The following is a 7,169-nucleotide window of genomic DNA, read 5'->3' as shown; positions in this document are numbered from 1 at the left end:
GGGGAAGGGGTAGGGGCCAGCACAGGGACGACCAGGCATAATTGCTATCAACTTTAGAATGGCGAGGGTCACACTCAAGCATTCATAGATTTCCTTAACACGCTGTAGATAGAACTCCTTCTTGACCTAAGTGCCACCTCTCCGAATAACAAACAAAAAATTTCCTCCTTCTTGGGTGAAGTAGCAGTTCATATTTGTCCTCGGATGTCGGTCTCCTTCAACAGACTTTCCTCATTGCCTGTTCTGGGATTTGACCAACACGTCTGCATTTTTGCCTTTTATGTTTGGTCTCTCTATACTTTAGAGAGTTCTTTTCACCATATTCCTAGGTTTTAGTCTCCCTGCCTTCTTAGATCTTTGCCAGCACACCAGATCTTTCTCCGGATGCACGGACTAATCTTGCACAGACAAAGTTCTCCCAGTCTGCAGGCTGACTTTATTATTTTCTGAATGTGTCCTTCATAGAACAAAAGTTTGTAATTTTGGGAAAGGCCAGTTCTTCAAATTCATTTTTTTCCTCTTATAAAATGCTTTCTTGTTGCTAAGAAATCTTTGCCTACTCCCATTGCAAATATTTTCTCTTTTTTTTGTCTTGTAGAACTCTCAGAATGTTAAGTTGTATATTTAGGTCTATGCTCCGCGTCTTCTTAATTATTCTGTACCATGTGACAGGAGGGCAAATGTCCATCTTTTCCCATAAAGATATCCATTTGATTGAACACTTGCTAAAAGGACTTTTCTTTCCCCCAAGGAACTGCCTTGGCTCGTTTGCAGAATACTCAGCAACTGTATACGTGCGGTGCTATTTCTGAATTCTATATTTTTTCCCTTGATTTCCCTGTCGATCTTTTCACTGAAATGGTAGCATCTTCATCACTCTGATTTGAAACATCTTTTTTAATGTTTTATTTTTATTTTTGAGAGAGAGAGAGACAGAGCATTATTTTTGAGAGAGAGAGAGAGACAGAGTGTGAGCTGGGAAGGGACAGAGAGAGGGGGAGACATAGAATCCGAAGCAGGCTCCTGGCTCTGAGCTGTCAGCACAGAGCCCGATGCGGGGCTCAAATCCACAAACTGTGAGATCATGACCTGATCTGAAGTCAGATGTCTAAACAGCTGAACCACCCCGGCGCCCCATCACTATGACTTTATAGTTGGCTTTAAAACTGGAGAGTGTAGACAGTCCTCCAATTTTGGCTCTTGAATACTGAGAACAAACTGAGGGCTGATGGGGGTGGGGGGAGGGGAAGGGGCGTGACGGGCATGGAGGAGGGCACTTGTGGGGATGAGCACTGGGTGTTATATGGAAACCAACTTGACAATGAACTATGAAAGAAAAAATAAAATAAAATAAAATAAAATAAATTAATTAAAAAATTGGTTTTTCTAGGTCCTTTGTATTTTCAAACAAAGTCTAGAATCAGCTTGCCAACTTTTAAAAAAAGTATTTAAAAATGTTCATCTATTTTTGAGAGAGACAGAGAGACAGAGTGCGAGCAGGGAAGGGGCAGAGAGAGAGGGAGACATAGAATCCAAAGCTCATTCCTGGCTCTAAGCTGTCAGCACGGAGCCTGATATGGGACTCGAGCTCACAAACCTTGAGATCACGACCAAAGTCAGAAGCCAAACCAATTGAACCACCCAGACACCCCAATTGCCAACTTGTTTTTGTAAAAATCCACTTGAATTTTGACTGAGATTGTAAGAAATCTAAAGGTCATTTTGGAGAGAATGGTCATCGAGCTTTGCAACTCTTTTTAAAAAATTTCTTGAATGTTTTATTTATTTTTAAGAGAGAGAGACAGACACAGTGCCAGCAGGGGAGGGGCAGAGAGAGAGGGAGATGCAGAAACTGAGGCAGACTCGAGGCTCCGAGCTGGCAGCAGAGAGCCCAATGTGGGGCTTGAACCCATGAACCGTGAGATCATGACCTGAGCTGAAGTTGGACCCTCAACCGACTGAGCCACCCAGGCACCCCAAGTCTTCCAACTCTTAACTGTGCTACATCTTTCGAATTATTTAGGTCTTTAACTTCCCTCATCAAGTTTTAACTTTCAGGGTATAGCTCTGAACACATTTTGTTAGATAAAACTCTAAGTGATTTATGTTTGGGGGTACTATCAACATTTCCCAGTTTCCTCTTTTATTAACATCTTTCATTGGTATTATTTATTTGTTTACATTAACAAATTAGTATTTTCTAGGAGAGATGGTGAAAGATTGGTATAATTTCATCCTTAAATGTTTGGTATAATTGACCAGTAAAATTATATGGTGCCAGTGCTTTTTTTTTTTTAATGTATTCGTTTTTAATTTAGTTTCCTTAACAGCAGCCCTATTCATACAATCTATTTCTCCTGTGTGAGCTTTAGTGTGGCTTTCAAGGAATCAATCCATTTATTCTAAGTTATTAAATCTGTGGGCATAGAGCCATTCACAATTCACAGTACTCCTTTATTATTCCTTAATGTCCATGGGATCCATAGATGAGCCCTTATTTATTTCTAATATTGTTTTATTTTCAGTCAGTCTGCCTACAGATTTATCAAGTTTATTAATTCTTTTTCCAAACACCAGCTTTTGATTTCATGGCTTTTCTGTATTGATTTCCTGTTTTCAATTTTATTTGCATATGCTTTGATTTTGTTTATTTTCTTCTGCTTGAATTAGGATTAAAGTGCTCTTCTTTCTCTAGTGTCCTAATGTAGAAGCTGAGATTATTGATTTGAAATCATTCTTTTTTCTTATACATTCAATGCTACAAATGTGTCTGTAAGCACCGCTTCCTCTGTATCCTACACATTGTGATAAGTTGCATTCTTATTTTCATTTGGTGAAAAATATTTCTCTTGAGACTTCTTCTTTGAAGCGTGTGTTATTCAGGGTATATTGGGTTTAATCTACAAATACTTGGAGATTTTCCCAACTATCTTTCTGTTATTGAATTTTAATTTAATCCCATTGTGGGCTGAGAACATACTCTGTATGATTTCTAGACCCTTGCATTTGTTAAGGTGTGTTTCATGGCCCAGGATGTGCGCTCTATCTTCACGAATGGTCCATGTAAGCTTGAGGAGAATGTAAATCCTGCTGGTTTTGGATAGAGTATTTTAGAAATGTCAATAAAATCAAGGTGATTGATAATGCCATTCAGGTCAACTACATCCTTACTGATTTTCTGTCTGCTTGATTTACCAGTTCTTGAAAAAGGTGTGTTGAAGTCTCCAAATACAATAGTGGATTGGGTCTCTTTCTCTTTGAATTATATCAGTTTGTGATTCACATATTTTGATGTTTTATTGTTAGGATGCCTACACATGTTATGTCTTGAGGAACTGATTCCTTTATCATTATGTGATGATTCTTTTTTCCCTGATTGTTTTCTGTATTCTGGAGTGTGCTTTGCCTGAAATTAATATAGTTATTCCAGCTTTCTTTTGATTAGCATTAGCATGGTGGATCTTTCTCCATCCGTTTGTGCTTGATATATCTGAGTCTTCACTGAAAGTGGGTTTTTGTAGGTAACATAGCTGGGTCTTGTGGTTTTTTGTTTTCTTTGTTATTCAGTCAGACAACCTTTTAATTGGTACATTTAGACCATTCACATTTAAGCAATTATTGATATAGTTGGATTAATATCTACCATATTTGTAACTCTTTTCTGTTATTACATTTTATTCTTTGTTGCATTTTTCCCCTCCCTCTTCCTGGCTTTTCTGATTATAAGTAAACAGCTCATATGATTTCATCTTATCTCTTCTCTTAACATATCAAATGTACTTTTTAAAAAATGTTTATTTTGAAAGAAAGCCTGAGTGGGAAAGGGCAGAGAGGGAGAGAGAGAAAATCCCAAGCAGGCTCCAAGCTATCAACATAAAAGCCTGGTGCAGAGCTCAGTCTTACGAATGTGAGATTGTGAACTGATTTGAAATCAAGAGCTGGACATTTAACCAACCAACCACCCAGGCTCCCCTCAAATATACTTCCCTATTAAGGTTCTAAATTGTTGCCCTAGAGTTTGCAGCATACATGTTTAAACTAATCTGAATATATCTTGAGAGCTTCTTTGGAGGTTCTAGCAGGGGAGCGCAGCTACTGCATACCCTTGACCGAAGAACGGACCTCCTCTATCAGGGAAGGTCATCCTCTTTGACCGAGCGTGCAGCTTTGGGAGGGGGAGGGACGCACATGGAGCTGTGAGGGAGGAAGGGGACACCCGCCTAGCCAGCCAGATCAGCCAAATCAACCCTGGCGATCAATGGGGTGACAGATGTCGCAGCCAGATCGCCCTCACATCCTAAACTAATCTGAATATATCTTTAAGTAACATTACACCACGTTACATGTGGGTCCCTTATAACAGAGTGTTCTTAATTTTTCTTTCCATTCCTTATGATACTGCTGTCATTTGTTTCACTGACCCATAGCTATAGCCACTAATACATTGTTATTCTTACTACTTAAGCAAATAGTTACCTTTTATATCAATTGAGAAAAAGACAAATTAAAATTTTCATTTTACCTTCATGGACTTTTTTCTCCAATACTCTTCCTTTCTTCATGTAGTAAAAAATCATTTTAAGAAAGGATGGTTTACCTTGTACCATCCCTTCCTGCTAAATGTGAATCTCTCCCCAGTTTCTATCTGCCCTTAGGTGCCTTTGACTAGTTGAGTTTTTTAAAAAATATTTTCTTCAGAGTTGATAACTGTTGCTTCAGGAGGGTTGGTCCAAACAAGTTATTCTATCACCATAAATAAAGCTCCTGATTTAAGGTTCTTACATTCATGTTCATGAGAAGCATTTGTTTGTAATTTTTCTGCCTCGATCAGTTTTGTCAATGAAGGGTGTGTATACTTTATAAGAGGAGTTCGGCCATTATTTTCAAGTATGGACTTGGGCTTTTTTTTCTTACCCTAGCTAAATCTCCTTACGTGTGTCCTCGACCAATCATTCATTCCATCAGTGGTGATGCAGATTCTACTATATGCTACCTGGGCCAGGCACCGGGGATCCGAAGGTGAGTAAACTCTATCCCTTACTCCTCAGGAGCTCCTACCAGCAATGACACAACCGTGTCCTACTATGACGTCATGCTCAAGCCCCACAGAAAGCCTGTGGGATTCACAGAACAGGTATTTCACTCCCTGCATAACAGACTTGCTGGTCTCCCCGGTGTTGTTTGGAGAACTTTAATCGTCATTAAATCAGTGTGTCACTGCTGCCGCTGGCCTGGAGCACACTACAGAGATTCAGCCATGTGGGAAGCAGCTGAGCTACAGATTAACAGTCAGAGCTCATATTTGATTGATTAATCTGTTTATGATGATTTAACACACTGAGAAAATATTTCCACATAGATGGTCCCAAAGGCCCATCACTGAACTTTGTTTCAGCTGTTTTCAGGGGATGAGTTCTGCAACAGATCATACTGCTGGGGGCCAAACATTTCACGGCCCTCCCTATGATGCTCCTCCTGAAGGAGGAGTGTCCTTCCCTTTTCTAGTAATGACAGGCATGATCACATGATTTAATTCAACCAATGAAAAGCTCTAACACCCAGGATGTGGTTCACCATGTCTCTGTTCCTTCTTCCGCAAGACCAAGACTATCCCAGACAAGGGCTTTATTATCAGCCTAAGGCACGCAAACATAGGTGAAGCAGGGCTGTGGCAAGCCTATTATGAACATATAGCATAACATAACAAAGAAAGAAGTTTTGGTTGTATCAGGTCTCTGAAGTTTGGGAATAATTTGTTACCAAAGCAGAACCAGGACCACCCTGACAGATACAATTGCTTATCTCTTTGAGGTGCTCCTCAGGGCCACCCAAAGCGAATGTTCTCACACACCCTGAGCCATTCTCCCACTTCAGTGAAACTTCATCTGGTTTCTTTTGTTTGATGTCCTAGTGGGAACACATAAATAGGATTTTATTTCTGGCGATAATAATTCTGAAATTCAGAGAAATAAATGGAGTTGCCTAAAATCACAATATGTATGAATCCAAGAGTTAGGTCTTAAACCTACATCCTAACTCCCAGCCCAATCTTCTAGGTCATAATCTCCCTCATTTTAAACTCCGTCTTTTCGGTGTGTTTTTAATGTGCTGTGTTTATGAGATTGGTTTGGAAGAGGAGTTGTACTTTTGGTCCATCATTTTAGTTTCTAAGGAGGGGAGGAAAGCAAATACATGCAGGACTCTTTTGAGAGAGGCTGGAGCGACATGTTGTTCCCACCCAGAGAGCAACAGGAAAAGTCCACAGGGGCTCCTTCTAGGTTGGCAGACTGGCCAAGTTTAATCAGAGAACATCTTTAAATCGGTGAGGGTAATAAACGTGAGTCAGTGTGGACAAGCAACCAGACGGTTATCAATGCTGGCCAGCTGTATAAACGGACTAGTGCATTTTTGCCAGAGTGGTGCTTTGGATGGCTGTGGAATCCTGTCAGGAAACTAAAGGGAACAGAAGAGATAAAGGGGACCATTATGTGAGCCAGTAAGTAGCAGTAGTTTTTTTACTTATTAGTATTTAGAAGTTTTCTCGATATATTCTTTCCAACTGACGTATACAGTAGTCACAGAGCAGAAACCCGGCTGATAACACCACAAGTGAACGGTCACGCGTCACCATCCCTATAACGGGAAAGATGACATCTCGTGCTGCTCCTTTCATGTCCTGCAAGGGAAGGAAACAATATCTATGTGCTGTTCTTGTCGAAAATGTTCACCATCAAATGAGCCATGTGGAAACAATCAGACACGTTCAAATTCTGCAAAACAACTTCCCTAGACTCCTCAAAGATGTCAATATCATGAAGGATGAAAAACCATGTCAAAGGAATGATTCTAAATAGAGACTGAAGAGCATGGCAACATAATGCAGTGTATGATCTTTGGTTGCATCCTAGATATTTTTAAAATCCAGCTATAATGGCCATTGGCAAAATTTGAATATGAATTATACATCTGACAATACTGTTGTATGAATATTGAGTTTCCTCAGAGTGATCATGGTCATGTAGGGAAATGTCTTCCATGTAGACACACGGTATAAAGGGGGAAGAATCATGATGTCTGCAACATACTTCCAAATGGTCAGACAAAATTGTGTGTGTGTATTTATATACATATTTTAATATATGTAAATGTGTGTGTGTGTGTGTGTGCAG

At 39.8% G+C, this 7,169-nt stretch overlaps 1 long non-coding RNA gene across 1 annotated transcript in view; it reads right to left on the bottom strand.

Annotated features, from left to right (window-relative positions):
* Nucleotides 1–5,023, bottom strand: part of LOC144223702 (uncharacterized) — a 25,111-nt gene extending 20,088 nt beyond the window's left edge. The window contains exon 1 of the long non-coding RNA XR_013332792.1: nucleotides 4,523–5,023. This is a non-coding gene — a long non-coding RNA (uncharacterized LOC144223702). The remainder of the gene's footprint in view (nucleotides 1–4,522) is intronic.
* Nucleotides 5,024–7,169: the final 2,146 nt, after the last annotated feature.

The sequence above is a fragment of the Crocuta crocuta genome, unplaced genomic scaffold (genome assembly GCF_008692635.1).
Source record: "Crocuta crocuta isolate KB4526 unplaced genomic scaffold, BGI_CrCroc_1.0 scaffold70, whole genome shotgun sequence".
Classification (NCBI taxonomy): domain Eukaryota; kingdom Metazoa; phylum Chordata; class Mammalia; order Carnivora; family Hyaenidae; genus Crocuta; species Crocuta crocuta.
Note: the sequence above shows the minus strand (reverse complement) of the source record. Positions and strands in the feature narration are given on the sequence as shown.